General features: G+C 40.5%; 1 protein-coding gene and 2 non-coding genes across 5 annotated transcripts in view; 1 reads left to right on the forward strand and 2 right to left on the reverse strand.

Moving 5' to 3' along the window:
• PASD1 (PAS domain containing repressor 1) overlaps positions 1–20,232 on the forward strand; it is a 114,401-nt gene that overhangs the window by 8,808 nt on the left and 85,361 nt on the right. For 2 of the 3 annotated variants that reach the window (XM_019435784.2, XM_019435786.2), the window contains exon 4: positions 10,136–10,202. The gene's annotated coding sequence lies outside the window, so the exon portion shown is untranslated. Of the gene's footprint in view, positions 1–1,930; positions 2,320–10,135; positions 10,203–20,232 lie in introns of those variants that run through there. The other variant, XM_019435785.2, reaches the window with a different exon arrangement.
• Positions 10,481–10,585, reverse strand: LOC128773978 (U6 spliceosomal RNA). The gene has a single exon (XR_008418466.1). It is a non-coding gene; the product is annotated as a U6 spliceosomal RNA (small nuclear RNA).
• Positions 11,902–12,008, reverse strand: LOC128773947 (U6 spliceosomal RNA). Its single transcript, XR_008418440.1, has one exon. It is a non-coding gene; the product is annotated as a U6 spliceosomal RNA (small nuclear RNA).

A 20,232-nucleotide genomic window follows, 5' to 3' on the forward strand; every position in this document is an offset into this window, starting at 1 on the left:
TTGAGAGAAGTTAATTACATTCTCCAAGACTAGCCATGATTTATACTTAAGCCCAAACTCTTCCTGCTTTGCTCTGCTGCTGCTAATCTTTCTGCTTTTGGGGGCGAGTCCTGGTTTGTTTCTGAGGAAGATTGGTTGATCATTATTAGGATGAATGCTTTTAATAATCCCTCTGTTTTGAATGTTGTCTTTGACAACTCAATACTAATTGTATAATCAAAGTTAATTAATGCTGATGATATGCTCTACCAATGACAAGTAATACATACCTACATGCTGTCCTTACCCCCTTGCATGTAATCTGGCACTAAAAGAATTGATTTGTTTTAGGATGAGAAGAACATGACAGTCGGAAGATGGGACCTGGCTCTTCTGCCCCAATGCAACATTGTGCTTTAGGATTTAAGGAAGTGTTATGTAAATACCTACCTTACTAAACAACTTTCTGTTTTACCATTTCCTGGTTATTTCAGATGTCATGCCAAGGTGAAGCTTTTAAGCTTCATAATTAGAGTTTGTGGTGCCTGAAGGCTGTACTGTAGCTACAAATCCAAATGGTTTATTTAAAATGCACTTTGGGAAGACTCATGATGTTTTAAAATGAGTCCCTCTTGAAAATGAGTTTAGGAGCTTCTTTCTAAACTCCGTAAAAGTTTAGGATTTTAACTTTTTTTTTTTTTTAATGGAAGTATAGTGGACACACGATGCTATGTTAGTTTCAGGGGTACTAGAATTTTAACTTTAATTTTATAATGGGGAAAGAATATATCCAAAGACTCCCCTCATAGTGATGCACTGCCCCCATTTATTGAGATATGATTGACAAATTTAAAAAAGACATATTTGAAGTGTACAACATGCTGTTTTGATATATTTTTACATCATACATATACATATATTTTATGCAATGATTGAGTAGTCAGTTTAGAAATCCAAAACGTTGCATTGGAGAGGGAAAGTTCTGGAGCCCTTTCTGTGGCATGTCCTTCTTGTTTTGAGGGACAAAGTTTGTCACTATTATGAAAAATGTTTAATATTAATGATATGACATTAATATTTACTTTGTTCATCCCATACTGTATGCTGGATTAGAACTAAAGTTGGTTTTTAATTTTTCAACTCATTGAAGGTCTTTTTAACTTGTCATAAAATTGGCCAGCTTGAGAAAACAACATGTCATGTTAAATCTACTCCTTTCTCAATTCTGTGATGAGTGGCTGAGGGAAGTGGTGGAATTGCCTTCTCTGAGAATCTTTAAAACAGACTTGAGAAGTCCAATTGCATGGCGCAGGGCAACCCTGCAAAGCCCTGGTGGATGTCTCTGTGGGAAAGGCTGGCCAGGAGGGCAGACTGGGAAGTATGAAAGAAAGCTGTCTTGCAGTTGGGATCACTGTCATGCTTAAAAAGATGACAAGCCGGGGCGCCTGGGTGGCGCAGTCGGTTGAGCGTCCGACTTCAGCCAGGTCACGATCTCGCGGCCCGTGAGTTCGAGCCCCGCGTCAGGCTCTGGGCTGATGGCTCGGAGCCTGGAGCCTGTTTCCGATTCTGTGTCTCCCCTTCTCTCTGCCCCTCCCCCATTCATGCTCTGTCTCTCTCTGTCCCAAAAATAAATAAAAAACGTTGAAAAAAAATTAAAAAAAAAAAAATGACAAGTCAAGGAGAACAGCCTACAGTTGTCCTCCCTTTCACCTCTGGGGTTCCAAGCACCACTGAAGCTGCCCCTGTTGAGTGGCATTGACCCGGCGGGACTTCATGCTCAGCTTGATACTCAACTTGCTCCTCAACCATGGATGAAATTTTGGTCCCCCTCAGGCTATAAGGGCCCTTTTGATTAGCAGGAGATCGGAGCTTCTTTAGCTCCACTATGGAGCCCAGATTGGACCCAAAAGACCCCATCTCTGGGCTCCACAGACCTCAGCAGGTGCTGCCCGGCCAGTGCCCTATGCTGAAGCGGAACCTTGGTGGTCGGAAGCCAGGAGCCGAGCGGAAGGAGCTTCCTGCATCCCAGTTCCGGAGGCGTTCTACGCAACCCCAATAGCTTAGGTCAAGGCGGAAATGCACCTTGCCCCTTTTTCCGCGCTAGGTACCCTGGGAGCATAGCCGGTTTAGGTGTTTCATCATCTGAGGAATCTGAGGCTGCTCTTCGTTGACCAACCCTCACGGCTTTCCGTGAGGACTGGAGGCCAAGGAGGAGCTTCCAGGCTCTCATCTGGCCCCTGCCAGCTCCTCAGCGCCCCTGGGCCCCAGGCACTGGCTCCTCAAATTGGACGCCTCTGAGAGGGAAGAAGGTGAACGCAGGCTGGTGAGGGCTTCTGTGAGGTAACAGGCCTTGGGTGGCGCGCTGCCATTTTCTTATCACCGCGGGCTTGCTGCCATTTTCTTATCACCGCAGGCTCGCTGCCCTTTTCTCATCACTGCGGGCTCGCTGTCATTTTCTCATCACCGCGAGTTCAGAAAGATGTCTTCTAGAACACCCTGGGAGGGATGCCTGGTTGGGAGGATGGTTGGGTGCACAGGTGGTTTGCTGGTGTTTTGAGGCCTCCATAGGGATACCATCGCAGGTAGCACTGCAGGAGGCACTCTTTGACTCTTCTTTGGAAAATTCTAGAAAGTTCCCAGTATCAGCCTAAACCTCAGAAACAGATTTGTGAGGAAAGCGAGCGAGTAACAAAGCCAGAGGCTGTCCAAGGCACGTTAGCACAATTGAGGGGAGAAGGAAAGCAAGAGATTTACCTGGCTTTAGTAGGCTGAGCAGCTGGTGAACTGTGACACTGCAGACTTTTCCAAGTTTGAAGGCCATGTTGCAATAGTGGATTTTTAAAGGATCCACTTGAGGTATCATTTGGTTTTATGTTTAAAAGATAAGGCGTTTGCATTAGGACTCATATCTGAGCCCATCCAGACTGAGCATAGAACTCTCAGCTACTCCAGAAAATCCATCGTTTAAGATGGAGTAATGCCAATGTAAAAGCTGAACCCCCTGTATGAATCTAAAAAGCTGTAGTATGTATAACTGAAGCCTAGATAAATATAAACAAATGCCCCTACAGCAATAAGTAAATAGGACCCCCCAAAGTAAATAAACAGGAACAAATTAAACAAAGTGAACAATTCAGGTTGAGGAGAAGCTTTTATGGTTGGCAGAACAACATGTGTTAAAATAGTTTTCTTGTGTTTAAATTGATGTTTATGAAACTGTTCTTTCTTTGACAAATATAGCCAAATTGGGTGTGAGAGGGAAGGGAACTCTGGCAGTTTTGAATAATTTTTCTATCAATAAAAGGAAGAATAGCATGTTCTGCATTGCATTAGGGGTGGAGGCTGCTGTAGCTTTTAAGTCTCCTATGAATTAAGGAAACAGAATTTTTATTTAATAACCAACCAGATGAACTAAGTGTATTGCTAGAGAAACTCAATGAATTATTTTATCAGTGGTCCCAAATTTTACTTTGTGACCGACACTTACTACCTTCATTCTATAAAGTCAAATTTTGCTTGTAAATAGTGGCACCATTTATAACTCTGAAAGTAAAGCTACCATGAAGCCATGTGATAGGGGTTTGAAAATAGAAATATCCAAAAGAAAAAAAGTGGCCATGAGATGTGATCAATTCTTAAATCAATTCTTTATATCAAATTCTAAAACATGAATGTGTAAATACCGTTGCACGTGAGAAGCACAGTTAACGCACCAAGTGACTCAGAGGTTTTGAGCAAACTAGAAGCTAGTATTTTTAAGATTTCAAGGAATTTTGCTCTTTCCCAGGTGGAAACAAAACGTGAAAGATAAAAGAATAGATAGCTGTAAATCTGGCAAGGCCAGGAGAAAGAAACGAGGAAAAAAAGGACAGGGCAAGGTCTGTATGGTCCCTGCTGTTCCTCTGGGGGGTGTAGTAGTCAGTAGATTACTATTTTCTCTGACCCCACACATGAAGAAGGAATCTTAAAGCAAGAATAATGTTAATTATACTAATTAAGGGAATTTTGAATTATTATTTTTTGACTTATTTTTTTAAAGAAATAAGAGGATCAATTTTTTATATAGTGACTAACCCCTCAGAGAAGTATGTTTTTTTCCCTTTCTAATTTAAAATGGCAGATGAGGAGCCCTGGAGTTCTCATTACTTGATACTGGGAAAACAGTGTGAGCAAGCAGGCCAGTGAATCATCCATGGCTCTGGCTTGGTCGGCTGAGGTCATTACATTTGTAATGGATTAAAATGCAGATAGCTCTTTATTTATATAGCTCAGTGGCTTGAAGTGTGGTTTGCTGTGACAGGGGACCTTGGGTGACGGGTGAGACCATTATAGATGGTGGTGTTTGCAGGGAGGAACACTTGGGTTTTCTCATGTTGGTTGGTTATTTTACTACTAAATGGTTCTCTTTTGGGTCCTTACCTTGTGAATGTTGTTATTTATATCAGGAAAATATATTTTTAAGCAGTTCTGAGAAAGGTTTTCATGTATGGTGTATCTCCATAGGTAAATAAAATAGTACGGTAATAAATTTCTCCTTGTTCTTCATAATGGAATGAACTCCTGTTTTGATCCTATGTATTCTCTCCTATTTTGAGGTTAGTTGCTTGACTCTGAATATCAGGGCAGAGAGTGATTCTCAGGCTGAAAGCCCATCCCAGGCGATGACAGAACTTCTTAACAGAGTCCTTCTCTTACCCAGAGCTGCACCTGTACAAGGGAAAAAATGTAATTTCTGGAGGAATCATAAATTCCTCCTGTTTTATAAAATTAAGCAATTAATTCTGCAGTCAAATAGGTAGCCAATTTATTTTACTCACTCCCTTAATATAGGTGAAAAGTTGTGGAAGCTTCACTGTCCTCCTCAGGATGTGTCAAACCTACTTTGAAACATTCATGGGTACTCTGCAGATAAGACTTCATAAAGGCTGCTTACTGTTTGCCTTTTCTAGTATGAGCTCCATTTGCATTGATCTCAAGAAACCTAGGTGTGAGCTGTGCTGTATGGTGTGGACCACACAGTGCTTAGAAATGAGAAAGCTTGCTTATTTATTTATTTATTTATTTATTTATTTATTTATTTATTTAAAATATATGAAATTTATTGTCAAATTGGTTTCCATACAACACCCAGTGCTCATCCCAAAAGATGCCCTCTTCAATACCCATCACCCAACCTCCCCTCCCTCCCACCCCGCCACAGCCCTCAGTTTGTTCTCAGGAAATGAGAAAGCTTTAAAGTAACAAGCAGGTTTGCACTAACCGATTACACTTTGAGGTGAAATTCACAAACAAAGTCAATCAATGTGAAAAATCTGGAAATTCAGTGAAAGCTGTTTCATCTTTCTCTATATTCCATAACAAACAAGTTGGAACCTTTGGTAGGAAGTTCCAACATATGTGATCCCAGAAAGCATTTGAAGTATATCAAACAGATAGGCTTTTGTAGTTTTCAGTAAGGGCATTTGCAGAGCCTCACTTTAATGTGGCTGTGTCTTAACCATCAGCATTAAGAAAAGGAACTGGGCGGGAGTGGGGGCTGGGAGTGGGGTGGGCAGGAGGGGCCTTTGGCATTGGTGAAGCCAAGAGTCAGGAACAATTAGGGATATCATTTAAGTGAGTAGGTCTGCAATCTTTCATTCGGGAAATGGAGGGTTTCTTTGGCCCCTCTTCTAATTTGAGAACCGTGTGGCTAACAAATTGGGAAACTTTTTACCAAAATGGTGTGTGTGTGTGTGTATAATATACATATTTACATATGTATATTATATATACTTTATATATTTATATAAATATATATTTGATCATTCATGTGATATTGGCACATAATTCATATATTGATCTTAAATTATTTTTGTTGCATGTGGGTTTTCATTCATGGAAATGGCCCCCTTAAAAAATTGTTCAACAGATTCTTGGAGACAACTTCCCTACTTTTTTGATAAGGCAGTCTAAGGTCTATGGAAGAGTGGAATAAGGTTGAGGAGAACTGGAGGTTAGGTTGGGAAATACCTTAAGATAAGGGGGTTAAAATAAGTTAGGAGAAACCATCTAACTTCTAAAGGGCTTGTTCCTTAGTTGGAAAATAGGGATCAGTTAGACTTGCCTTGGGAACAAACTGTATTTACAGAGTTCTCACAGTTACATAAAAAAGATTGGGAAGAAATCATACAAAGTGACAATATTTGTCCCGGGGTGGTAGAATTGTGTTTGCATAGTTTCTCTGTTCCATTTTGTAAATTTAACACTCTTAAAAATAAGAGAAATAAACTGAATTTCTTTTTAAAAAGGAAATCTCAGAAGGAACAAGAAGGCTGGCTCTTTCTCAGCATTCTAATGGGAAATGATTATAGTGTTCTACAAAGCTAGCGAAGGGGCTACATGTGACGAAAGGTTTTGGGTGTCTTTTGGAAGGATTGTAAGGGAAGGACTTTGCTGGCGCTTTCGGATCCCATAGCTCCTTTCTGATGTGAAGGTGGCCTGGGGAACTTTGTCTTGAGTGGTGAACACCCAGCATGCAGCCAGGAGCACTAGCAGTGGGCACTCCGTTACAGAGCACCTTTTGGGTCTGGGGCTAACAATTGTCCTGCCTCTTATTCGGTAAGCTGTGGGGCTTGTGGGCTGCCAGCTGCCTTGGCTTTACCAAAAGGAGGTGGTTCATTCATTCTTTTACTGTGGATTGTCAGCTGAATAAAGCAGCCTACCACAGCCTCTGGAACAAAAGCTCTCCATTAGGATTACACTGCCAGGTTGGAGAATGGCCTTTTCAACACTGTATAGCCTCACATAGGGGCTGTGCTCAGCTAACCACCTTTATGCAAATCCATTTTCTTTGTCCAAAGCCCCCCCCCCCCCCCCCACCGTGACAGAGGCCAGCTAAGCCTTTCTGGGCAGATAGGCTTTGTGCAGGGCTGGGTGGGAGATCTCCCAGGTTAGGTGCTCCTAGGAAAAAAAGCTAATTGAAATGGTTTTGTAAATGCCATTGCTAATAAATTGACCACTGGCAAAAACTTCTTATGATTAAGATATTGACAAAGAACAAATTATTCCTCAAGTGGAACAGATTAAAGTGGCATAGAGTTTGGCAGTGCTGAAATTGTTGTTCTTTGACGTTATGCAAAATATATTACGTCTTTATCTCTTGTTTCTAGTTCTCTTCATTCCTTTTCTGATCCTGGCCTTCCTTGTTTTTGTCTGGAGTAAAGAAGCTGCTGCTTACTCCCTCCATCTTTCTAGTTGAATATTTTTGAGATTTTATCTTCTCCTTAAATCACTTCCTTAGGGCACTCCAATGATTAGTCAGATTTTAAATACTCTCTCCGGACATGTCTTGTAGAATTGTGGACTCTCCCAAGCTGGAAGAGATCTCTAAGTCATCTGTCCAAATATCTCTCATGTCTGTGTGGTCAAATTGATCATTCTTGTCAAAAAGAGGTGGGTTTTCTTGCATGTTTCATTGATGCCTAAACCTGCAAGAGAACCTGGTGAATTTTCTCTCTAGACTCTTCTCTAACCCAGTTTCCCTTTAGTAAAAGACAACTCTGACCTTGTGACCTTCAACCACTCCAACCTGCACTGCCCCCAGGCCCATTATGATAGATAGTATCACATCTTCCTCTTAGCTTACCCTTTGTCCCTTCTCTTATTAGTCTGCCTCTGCTAAAGCATGTCTGAAATCCACCCTTTTGCAACTTTCTTCTCTTCCTTCCACAACTGCCTTCTAAACTCCAGCCTTTCCTCAGTCTGCCTGCTTGAGTCCCCTGCATCATCTCACTTAGAGTTGGTTTGATCTTGGTAGTCACTTTCTCAGAAATTTGCAGTAGTGTCCAGCTATCTTACAAATTAAATAAAAATGTTATTGTCTTCAGGTAGACAACCCAGCCTGTCTGACCACATTGATGTTCCCGTTTGATTCTTCAACATTCCAACTACTTAATTTTTAGAGAATTCTTTTTGACAGTTATGTAGCTCTTCTTTGAAATAGTAATAATTGTGATTTTCTGTAGTTCTTTTAGCTTTAAGGGCTGATAACAGCAACAGCAGCAGTATCAGTGACACTAACTGGCACAGTGCCTTGCCCATAGTGGGTAACTATTTGGGACCTGAACAACTGAGCAAATAAATGGAAGCACTGGAAATCACTGTAGACACCCTGATTTGCCCAGAAACTAGAAGTGTAGGACTCAGATTCCTGAAAACACAATTCGTGCTCCCTTGGTAGCTTCCTATGTAGTCAAGTAGAATGGACCTTACCAAATATGGACTAAGAATGGCCTAAAATATTCCAATATAATCTGTAAGTAATACTTTCATGTTCTTGTCTCAAATTTGGTATTTCTGTAATTTTATGTATGTTAATATTCCAGTTTAGAAAGTTCTGCTATGAAGTGTTCCAGTATCATATTCTTTGTTTTCTTTCACCAGTTGGCTGTTTTATCTTATTTTTATTAGAGAGAGAGAGAGAGAGAGAGAGAGAGAGAGAGAATCCCAAGCAGATCCCAAGCAGTTTCCACGAGTGTGGAGCCTGCCACGGGGTTCTATCCCATGACCCTGAGATCATGATTTGAACTGAAATCAAGAGTTAGACTCTCAACTGACTGAGCCACCTAGGCGCCCCACCTATCAGATTCTTAATTAAAGGATTCACTAAGACCTCTTTCAATGGTTCACTTAAAATATACTTTTATGTAAAGAGAGGGCTCCACATATGAAGTCATCTCTCCTACTTTCTTTCCTACATATTTTTCTATATCCTTAGTCATTCTTTTCTTGAACTCTAGGGTCTCTGGAGAAAGAGCAAGCTCTTGCCACAATCCTCACCCAGCTGAATGTGATTTATTATTCACAGTTTTACAGGCTAGGTTCAGACAGCCATGAGTTGTTGAGAGGAACTAATCCTGTTCCCCCATGGAGGGGAGAGACTGGCAACACATGACTTTGATACAGTGCCAACTAGGGCAGGTGCCATCAGGGGTACTGGAGAGAGGATCAGAAAATCACTCTTGGAGAAGGTGCTTTGGGGAATGTGTCTTTGAAAGATAGATGCGGCTTCAATCAGTAAAGACACAGGGAAGGGCATTCCAGGAAGGGAGACTGTCATTGAGCAAAGGGTGGGTGTCAGGCAATGAAGAGCGTGTGTCTGGGTAGTGGCAAGTACTTCCTGGCACTCAGAAGATGTAAACAGTGGTGTGGCTCATGGTTCCTTCAATGCATGCTTTTAGCACTTCTACTCTGTGCCAGATGCTGGGGACAGGGAGGAGTGAGACCAGATTCTAGCCTTGTGCTCATACTCCAGTGTTGGAGGGGGACCAACAAGAGCTCAAATAGCAATTAGGCTCCCTAGAAAGTGGCCAGTGCCCTGAGAGAGTAGTGGACAGTGAACTCCTTGGGGCTCATGGAGGAGGAATCTGAGAAGAACATGCATAAGAGAGCATTCTACATGATTCTGGGAAAATGATGTCTTTTTGGATCCAAACTTATATATCCAGATATCCAGATGCCTTCAAGCCTCATAAAGGCTGTGGAGTGTTTGCCAAACATCAGAAACAGATTTCTATTTTGGGAACATACTGTTTGGCTGCAGTGTTGGTACTGCCCAAATGGTGCAAGGATTGTGTGTCCCTCAGAGAAGGTGGGAATACTGCTTGCTTAACACGAAGCAAGTCCATAACACCAGTTAGAAGAAATTCTTGAGCATCAACACTTCATTATCTATGAACCAAGTTAAGAATTACATGTAATTTTTTTTTTCTTAATTGTACACGAAGGAGAGTTTGCATAGAAACAAATCTTAATATCACCTCTAGAGGTCATATCAGGGTCACTGGACGAGATAGCATCAGAAAGCTCAGTCCCTTTGGTCAAGCAGGCTGCCATGGTGATTGAAGAGGGCTGGAATTAGGAGGAAGGAAATTCGACTTTATGTGGAAGCTAGAAGCAGTTTAAGAACCTTCTTGAGTGAGGAGCAATCCTACTTTCTCCACCCCAAAGCATTGTTATAAGAATCATAACACTGTATGGAAAAGTCAGTTCTAACCTGGAAAGTCTTGGTGGTTGAAAAAGGGTCTCTGTATTTTAAATGTGCAGTTACATAATAATTGACTTCCCTTGTGTTGCTAGAAGGACTATTTTTGATCTAGAAATATTTCTTTCTTTGCAGGTCATCTGGATAGACCATCCACTGTCCACAAACAACATCCATCAGTTTCTTCACTTCTTGTTCTTGAGTAAGAAAACAGTTTTTATCTTTTAGACTTTTCTTTTTAGACTTACCTTTTATATTTTACTGTGCACTTGTAATCCAGTGGAAGTAAGAGTCCTCTGTGCTTTGAAACTGATCGGCAAGTCATAAGTGATTGGGAAAAATCTAAGTAATGAGTTGCATTTTTAAATAATAATAACACCTGAATTAATCAATAATTCATACAATCAAGACATGCTCAGTCAGGATTAAAGCACAGGTCAAGATGTAACATCATGTAATCACAGTGGATTCTTTTTTTGTTTTCATATGGAACGCTTCACGAATTTTCATGTCACCCTTATACAGGGGACATGCTAATCTCTGTAATTGTTCCAGTTTTAGCATATGTGTTGCTGAAGTAAGCGCCACAGTCCAATTCTTAACACTAGTGAATTGAATGCATGTGAAATTGGATAGCACAAAAAAAATCTGTTTATAGATGTCCTTGATTTTCACCAGCTAAAGATTTATTTTTTTTATTTTTTTATTTTTTTTTAAATTTTTTTTTTCAACGTTTTTTATTTATTTTTGGGACAGAGAGAGACAGAGCATGAACGGGGGAGGGGCAGTGAGAGAGGGAGACACAGAATCGGAAACAGGCTCCAGGCTCCGAGCCATCAGCCCAGAGCCCGACGCGGGGCTCGAACTCACGGACCGCGAGATCGTGACCTGGCTGAAGTCGGACGCTCAACCGACTGCGCCACCCAGGCGCCCCACCAGCTAAAGATTTAAACTCAACTCATATTTTATCTTAAGAGATTCTACTTGGTCACTCTAAATGTAGCACTCTACCCATTTCCCTGAGAGAACTGTAAAGTGAAGGAAAGAAAAGATATTTTTGGTTTTGATAAATTGTAGGTTTTAGATTGAGGGGTGTGTGTGTGTGTGTCTGTGTGTGTGTGTGTGTTCACACATACGCACATGCAAACTCAGTTGGAGAACAAATACAAACAGAACTGAACTTGAATGTTAATTTTTTTGCATCTGATTTTATATTTATATAGATATGTATATGATCATATTCTCTCATAAATGAAAACTCAACCTACATATTTTCCTTGCACTGTGTGATTATATAAAATAAAATGTAATATATATTTATTGCAATGAATGTAATTTGGTGTTTAGGTTCTCTGGGAACTTTGATACTTCTGTAATGAACAAGTGAACAGATATAGAAAGTCTGTTTATAAATCTTAGAATGTAACTATTATACTCATTCTCACTCATTTCTTTCAGAAGGGGTATTTCCCCAGGCATGCAGCTGGTTAGTTCACAAATACATTTTCAAAAATTGCATGGAACTTACATGTCTCATATGCCAAATTGTTCATTTTATAAAAACATCCCAATAGAAACACAAATTGTCCTTTGGAGTCTTGAAATTCCACAATGGGAATATTTCCTTAGTATAGGAATTCCACTGTGGTGGTACACCTGGTGAACAGATTTTACCTTGTTTCTGGCTTCAAAATTATTTAGATGTTAGAGATTAAGGGCATATTAATTTGTGGCTCATACTGTTTGCATGAAAGAGAACATTTTCTTACATAGGTAATTCTGAGGGTGACACATTTGTAATGAATAATAATTGTGATTCTTGGTTTTTTCCTGTTAGAAGAACGTCTTTTCTGTTTTCCTTCTTTAAAATTTCAGCTTTATTGAAATATATTTGACCTATAAAAATTATGGAGTGCTTCATGAAGTTGGCTGTCATCCTTGCATAAGGGCCATGCCAATCTTCTCTGTATCATTTCAGTTTTACTATGTGTGCTGCCAAAGTGAGCACTGCTTTCCACTCTTCTTTAAAAGAAAGGTTAGGTGTGAGCCCTTTATCCCTGGAGTTGTGCCCAGGTTTTTGGGCAGGCTGTGTTGGGGACATTTGGGGGAGAATTTCAGACTAAAACCCATGAACCAGCTAGAAATGACCTCTGTAGTTAACCACATTCGTTTTCCCCTGGACCCTTCATAAGAGTTTGGGGGGGATCCCAGACAGTTATTTATATCCCAGATATCATTCAACATTTATTGTTAAGTTTTCAAAGTTTCCTTTCTGTCATTTGTAAGCTAAAATGCATCTTGTCATTGAAGGTGCTTGAGGATGGAAAGTAAAGCAAACCAAAGACTCAGTGAAGTCATCTTGGCGATTCCCAGTGCTCCTAAAACCTATGAAAAGCCCTGAGATGTCTTTTTTTTTTTTAATTTTTTTTTCAATGTTTTTTATTTATTTTTGGGACAGAGAGAGACAGAGCATGAACGGGGGAGGGGCAGAGAGAGAGGGAGACACAGAATCGGAAACAGGCTCCAGGCTCCGAGCCATCAGCCCAGAGCCTGACGCGGGGCTCGAACTCACGGACCGCGAGATCGTGACCTGGCTGAAGCCGGACGCTTAACCGACTGCGCCACCCAGGCGCCCCCTGAGATGTCTTGTAGTAAAAAAAATCAGTTTCACTATATTTAACTCAGCATTTTCCAAATGTATACAACCAAGTAACACTTCACTTTTGTATTTGCTTCATACTTATTAACATCCTTTGGTGTTGTGTTCTGTGGGAGCAATGACCTTTAGGAAGGTCTGGGTTACTCGTATTAGGCCATTTAACAGATGTGAGCAATGGCATCTGAGCCTTGTATTCTTGAACTCCCCAGGAATAAGATTTACTAGCCATCTCTGAGCAAGAAGATTAGTAGCAATTAATTGCAACTTCAAACTTCCTAGGACAACTGGCCATGAATGTTTGCATTGATTTAGGGTCCAGCAGGTTTGAAGGTAACAAAAATTCCTGTGGTATCTCTAGTAGGTTCAGAAACTGGGCTTCTAGGCTTAGCACTTTCTCTGCTTCAGAGATGATAGAAAAATATGACCAGCCCCCAAAACAAAGAATGACATTTGTTGGCACAGTCCCCTCTACTCTTAGGTGCTATTGCACAGGGATGACAGTTGCCAGAGATTTCTCCTCCTCTCCCTCTGCACTGCATGGCTTAAAGAGGGTGGACTTTAGTAATCATGTCCATGTCCTTGGGAGAGGAAGTGTGGGGAACAGCATAACACCTGTGACAACAAAGAGTTTATTTCCCTCCCAAGGAAGCTTGGAGGATATGTTACTTCAGAGAAGAGTTAAAGAAAAGAGTTTCAGAATACATTATTTGATTTTTTTTTCTTTTTGAAGAATCATCTGTTGAGCCATTAGGGTCACAGACTAAATCCAATTCCATGTTTCTGAGAACCCATCTTTTTCCATGGTAGAAAATTGAATTTGCATGTGGTTTGACAAATTCACTTTTCTTTAAAGAAACAGTAAAAAGTAATCTTCCCATTCTGCAAAAATTTTGAAATCCTTGGCATCAGGTTTCAGCTAGTTTTCTTTTCAATGAATATGATTGGAATTTTATTTAATATATAATTTTAAAAGGTCACTGTCTGTTTTTATAGCATATAAGGTAGATCTAACATGGATAGTTTCATAGCAAATATTTATTTTGTGAGCCAGTAAAGGCTCATAATTAAAAACCTTGAAAGTTTGGGGTGCCTGAGTGGCTCAGTCAGGCATCCAACTCTTGATTTCAGTTCAGGTCGTGATCTCATGGAACTGAGATTGAGCCCCATCTTGGGATTCTCTGGATTCTTTCTTTCCCTCTCCCTCTGCTCCTCTGCCTGCACACACACACTTTCTCTCTCTCTCTCTCTCTGTCTTTCTCTCTGTCTCTCTGTCTCTCTATCAAAAAAAAAAAAAAAAAAAAAGAAACTTGAAAGTTCAACATAAGCCTCTTAGGTGTGTTGTATCTTGGTCATTTTAATAAAATTTTTGAATTAGTGGAGTGACTAGATTAACCTTTAGTTTCTGTAAGTTCTAATATAATGTGCAATGAAATTTTATCCCTACATGACTAATAATGAAGAGTAAAGTATTATGCAGATCTATAGAATCCAAGTCAAATGATAAGTTATTACTCAGCTTTTGTAAGGAGCAAAGGAATAACTCTGTAGGAACCCCACAAACCTCAGATGGTTTTGGGAAGGAGGCATACTGAAATAATCATGAGAGTAGCATGGGGATAATCTCGATTTGATTCTAAAATTTTACACAATAATTTGCAAAATCCAGTGTTTTAGCCAATATTAAAGCATGGTTACTTCATTTATTAATTTATTTACACATTCAGTAACAATTTTGGGGCAAAAATGAGGATGGGAGGTCAAGAGGAGATGTGCAGACAAGAAGGAGCTTCTCAGCAGCCCAGTTTAGGAACAAGAGTGGCAGCCTGGCAGCCTGGTAGCCTGGCCTGTCTCCAAGAAGTGCCTGCTTATGGCCCTGCCTATCCCTATATTCCCAGGACCCAGATACAATCCCAGCGAACCTGGGTGCTGAGTCATGAAGCATGCAAAGTTGCTTCCTTGCGCTGGAATTCAGGCATCTAGGACCTCTAGACATATGTGGCCATTATTCTGGGACTAGTGGTTCCTTGCACAGAAAAAGAACGGAAAGGAGGAAGGAAGGAAGAAAGGAAAGGAAGGGAAGGGGAAGGAAGGGGAAAGAGAAGGGGAAGGGAAGAGAAAGGGAAGGGAAAGGAAAGAAAAGGAAAGTAAAGAACAGAGAAAAGAAAGGGAGGAAGGAAGGGAAGGATCTAAGGTAGGGAGTGAGGAAGGGAGGGAGGGAGGAAGAAAAAAGAAGAAAGAAAAACAAAGAAAGAAAAGGAAAGAAAGAACGAGCTTATCTTCTAGAGTCTTGGAGACTATACTTTAGTGCTTTACATTATTTTAATTGTTAGACACGATTATACACATTGATTTTCCTCAATGGAATGAAATTGAAGTTCTCTTGAAATATAATGGATCAAAATAGTTTTTTTTGATAATGATTTGTTTTTTCTTCTGTAGGAGTTTCAGGTCTGCTTTCTCTGTGGCTCTAAGAATGATTGCCCAAGCTTCCACTAGCTAGGGAACCGTGAGCTTCACTATGGCAGAGCTCAGGAGGTTGCATTTATGAAAAAGTATGATTACTTTAACCCAGATGTTCCCTGCTACCTATAACATCAGATTCCAGCTTCTGTGCCTCTGTTCCTGGGTTCTCTCTGTGCCCCTAATCTCTGTTCCTTCTCCTCAGCTTCCAAAGCACTTTATGTGAATTTAAATTTCAGCAGTTTCAACCTTGTATTCTTAGTTATCTATTTACAAGTCTGATCTCTCAAAGAGCAGTCCATATCAACTTAATCTCTTTATCCCCCAGGGTCTGCCATAGAGTCCTCACTTTGAAAATGTCTAACAAATGTCTAATGAATAAATGGGATTTAACTTGTACACAGCCCTTCAGGAAAGATGTGTTGTCTGATGAGGGGAAGCATTCCTTTACTTCCACAATTGAGTGTCTACCTTTTCCTAAGAGTTATATGGGAAAGAGAACCAGGATATTGGGATATAGGAGTTTCTTCTGTTGCCCTTCCCCATTAACACCTTCCTTATACTCCTTCCTTTACAGATAAACTATCAATTACACTTCGTGAGTTTCTCGTTCTTAATTTTTGGTAAATTCTTGGGTTGATTCTTTTACAAGTAAACCAATATTGGAATACAGGGGCTAAGTGATGGAAAAGGGGAGAGAAAAAGAACAGGGTAGAGGAAGAATGTGTCCATTGACTAAGCCTGGAAGGAGAGGCAATGCACAGCCAGCTCTGTTAGCTCAGTTTTCTGCAGTATCAACGAGTAGTTGGCATAGATAGGACAGAGTTATGATGTGTGAAGGATAGACAGGGAAACTTTTCTGTGTAAATAGCTGACTAGGAGATTTCTCAACAATGTGTTCTTGGGTCTTGAGTGAATCTAAGAGTATTAGCCTTGGTTTGATGCCATCATCCAGTTGGATAATGACAGCAAAAAACATGCAGGGGGGCTTTGGGAGAACTCTTGAGTGGGAAAGAGGTGTAGCAGAGGCTTGGAACCCATCATCTCCAACCACTGGAGGGAGCCGAGGGAGGAAGGAGTCGATGGAATGCACTGCAAGATTCTTGCTGTTTACAAAGACTGAGTTCTGCTGCACTTCAGCCTTGATGCTGTCTAGAGTCTTGAAGTTCACCAGGCTGTCACTCTTTGCTATAGACCAGAGATTCTCAAACACTCAAATCTTGTGTCTCACAAATCACTGTCAAGGGACTGGGCTCTCACCTAGATAGAAACCAAACTCCCCTATGTTATTCAGCAAAGGACATTGATGTGTTTAGACAGTTTGTCAGCATATTTATGATTTTTGGTGAGTTTCAAGGACATGATCATTTGCAGAAAGGTATTGGACATAAATGTGATTGCTACATAACTTCAAAGTAATTTGTTGATAGGCTGGGAAACCAAAATTAGGAGAAACATGAGATGTTCGTGATTACTCCTAGTTGGCTAGAAGGTCATGGGTGGAGGATGGAGTGGGGGAGGGTGGGAGGAGGGTAGGTGGGAGATGGCATGTGACATTTGCAGATGGGCAAGAGTGTTGAAAGAGGGCCCATGCCAAGTCCCTAAGAGGCAGTGCATTAGTGAATAAATGTTCAGGCACTGCCACTGACTGTCAGGGTGGTCTTGGAAAAGTTAGCTAACCTATCCAGACTCCATTTTCCTCATGTGTAAAATGGGGAAGATAATAATAGAGCCTTGGATGTAGCAAGTGTTTAATAAATGTCACCTAATATTATTACTGTGTTTAACTTTTTTGAAAAATTTTCTGTTGTCATACTACTATAAAGCTAAATTCAGTAGATATGGCTGAGTCTGGGCCCCATCCCAAAGGAACTTTATTGCTTAAATATAAAAATAACATTGTAAGGAGGTTGTTTTCATCTTCTGGGAACTCTTATAGCAAGAGGCCTGAAGACAGATTCTCAGCAAGTTCCATCCCAGTCTGTGATTTCAAAGAGAAGAGATAGAAACAAACTCTTGGTAATTAAATTGAAAAGTTTGCAATATTTTTCAGTTCTGTGTGTTCCTTGGTAATTCAGACTGTCTTAACATGATGACATCCTTTTTTAATTGAAGGGTTATAACTATTGGTCTAAATGCCTCTTCCTTTATTGACTGTCAACTACACGAGAGCAGAGACTGTACCATCCTTGTCCTTGGACTCCCACGTTCAGCATTGCCAAGCCTGGCACAAAGTAGGCACTCCATGAATGCAAATAAGTGCAGTGCTTTAGCTTTTCAAGTTAAGGTGCTTTCGTCTATCCGAGTCCTAAAAGAATTCAGACTAAGTCTAAGGGAAATCAAAGGAAGATCTAAAAGAGATAGGATAAAAATCTACTGGTGCTTCCCTGTTAGTTCTTGCTAGATTTAAAAAAAAAATGTCAATTAGGAGAATATTATACATTTCATGGATTATTAGAAAATCAAGGTTGGTGTAGAGTGGCATATATAGAAATGTAGGGATTATGAGCAATAGTTTTAAAAGTACAAACTTTATAAGATGACTAAGTTTGGAGATATACAGTAATGTCAGTGTCGTTAAGAGTGCTGCATTTTATACTTGAAATTTGCTGAGAGTAGATCTTAAGTGTTCTTACCACACAAAAACGATAATTAGGTGAGTTGATAAATGTGTTAATTAACTTGATCGTGGTAATCATTTCACAGTGTATGATGTATATCAGGTCATCATTTTGTGCACTTTAAGTCAAACTAATGTTGAATTTGAGTGGAGATAACCCTGAACAATTAAAGAAGGTGTGGAACAGAACTTTAGCCATTAGATATGAGAGACTTGGAATCCGTTTATCTTGTTTAAATGCTTCCATAGGCCATTACCCATCCTCTGACCCTTTGAAATAGCCTAAAGCATGATAGGGTTGGCAAACCGTATACAAAATTTGCTTTGGACATTGACCAGGCTGGATTTCTCTGAAAACATTTCTGCTCTAAAATCCTAGGACTCTTAAGGACCACATCCTTTTGATTTTTGGCATTCTAAATTCCCATTTCCTTTCTTCTATCATCTGGGTGTATAGGACCATATTCTGCCATTGTGAACTTTGCAAAGAGAAAGGAGAGCTGTGAAGGTGAAGCAGTTGGCACTAGCTCTCTCACAAGAGGTAACATGAATTCTCTCTATCATCTTTTGTGCTTATACACATTTAATTGGATTAAACAAATATCCAGTAATTTGTACATATAGAGAACAGAAAATCTGCCCTGAGGAAGCTTACGTTCTAATGCACACAGGGCACAATGTATGTATGTATGTATGTATGTATGTATGTATGTATGTATATATGTATGTATTTTTATTTATTTATTTTTCAGAGAGACAGAGATAGCACGAGGGAGGAAAGGGCAGAGAGAGAGGGAGACACAGAATCTGAAGCAGGCTGCAGGCTCCAAGCTGTCAATATAGAGCCCGATGCAGGGCTTGAACCCATGAACCATGAGATCATGACCTGAGCCGAAGTTGGATGCTTAACTGACTGAGCCACGCAGGCACCCTGGCACAGTTTATATAGGGGTCTTTGAAGGAAAGACTTAGAGGGAAATCTGGGAAGACTTCTCGGAAACGGTGGCCGAAGGATGCAAGGCAGTCTAGTGTAGTTTTTATTTTTTTTATTTTTTGTTTTAATATTTTTATTGTTTTAAATTTATTTGAGAGAGAGAGAGACAGAGATAGAGACAGAGAGTGTGCGGGGAAGGGGAAGAGAGAGAAGGAGAGAGAGAATCTCAAGCAGGCTCTGCGCTGTCAGCTCAGAGCCTGATGTGGGGCTAAGACTCATGAACCGTGAGATCATGACCTGAATGGAAATCAGGAGGTGAACCCTTAACCAGCTGAGCCACCCAGGCACCCCTAAGTATAGTTTTTAACTCCCAACAACAGACTCCTTATATTCAAATCTCAGATGGATCACCTGCTAGCTGGGTGATCTTGGGCCACCCTACTGTGCCTCAGTTTCCTGAGAAACTGAGATGACAACATCAGAGCCTACCTCATAGAGCTGATGTGAGAATTGAATAAGTTACTTGTTGGAGAGATCAGGGCCACTTTGTAAGTCTGGGATAGTGGGAGATCAAAGGGAGAACTTCAGGAAGAGAGGCAAGATTAGGTTGGTGTATTGGATTGTATCGGCCGCTACGTGAGGATGGACCGAAGCAGAGTAAGAGTGGAGACCGATGAGAACAGGGTGGTTGCAGGAACTGAACTGAAGGGCCTGAGTCTGAGAGGTCTGACATGGAGGAAAGGCAGGAGCAGGCAAATGTGAGCCACAGTGCAGAGGTGGGCTCCAGAGTCAGGCCATGGATGCTGATCAGATGGGCCCAAACGAGAGCAGGCAAGGAAGAGGGAGGTATGAAAGGTAATAACTTGACAACTTTTGTTTGTAGGAATAGAGTGTTGATGCTCATGCTTGAGGAGTTTTGACATATAACTGGGTAAAGATGAAGAATTTGACTATACTCCTTTTAGATGGTTGTTTTACAATATGGTAGAAACTTAATTCTGGAGAACTGCTGTTGTTGAAACCAAGGGGAATAAATGTTGAGTTTTCTTCATAAATAAGGAAAGGAAAAGAACAAACATTAAATGCCTCCCTGTTGCTGATCACCCAAATTCTTGCATAGCCTTGGGATTCTGAATGGGACAGGCTTGTGGAAGGGACATTCAGTTTGATCCCTGACTAGGAAGCAGGTTACTTAGGGGCTTCATGTATAACCCAGGCAAAGGTGGGAGACAAGATGTAGAAGATTGCACCTGAGTGGGTAGCTAGATAGCTCAGAAGTTTCCCATTTATTCATATGCTGTCGTCCATATCAATTGGGCTTCCAAAATAGTTTAGAGATCTGTCAGAGTAATCATCTGAGTTTAATAACAGAGAAAGAAAGTGGGTAGTGGAACAAGACAGGGCAAACTCATTTTCCCTGAGGTTTGAAAAGAAGTACAGAGGAGATGATGAAACCAATGTTTACAGACTGATTCAAATCCCAGTTCTGTCAGGTACTAGCTATGTAACCTCAGACAAGTTATTTAAACCCTAATTGAAAAAAATTTTTCCAGTATTAT

The sequence above is a fragment of the Panthera pardus genome, unplaced genomic scaffold, assembly GCF_024362965.1.
Source record: "Panthera pardus isolate Hobbes unplaced genomic scaffold, ASM2436296v1 HiC_scaffold_27, whole genome shotgun sequence".
In the NCBI taxonomy this organism is placed as follows: Eukaryota; Metazoa; Chordata; class Mammalia; order Carnivora; family Felidae; genus Panthera; species Panthera pardus.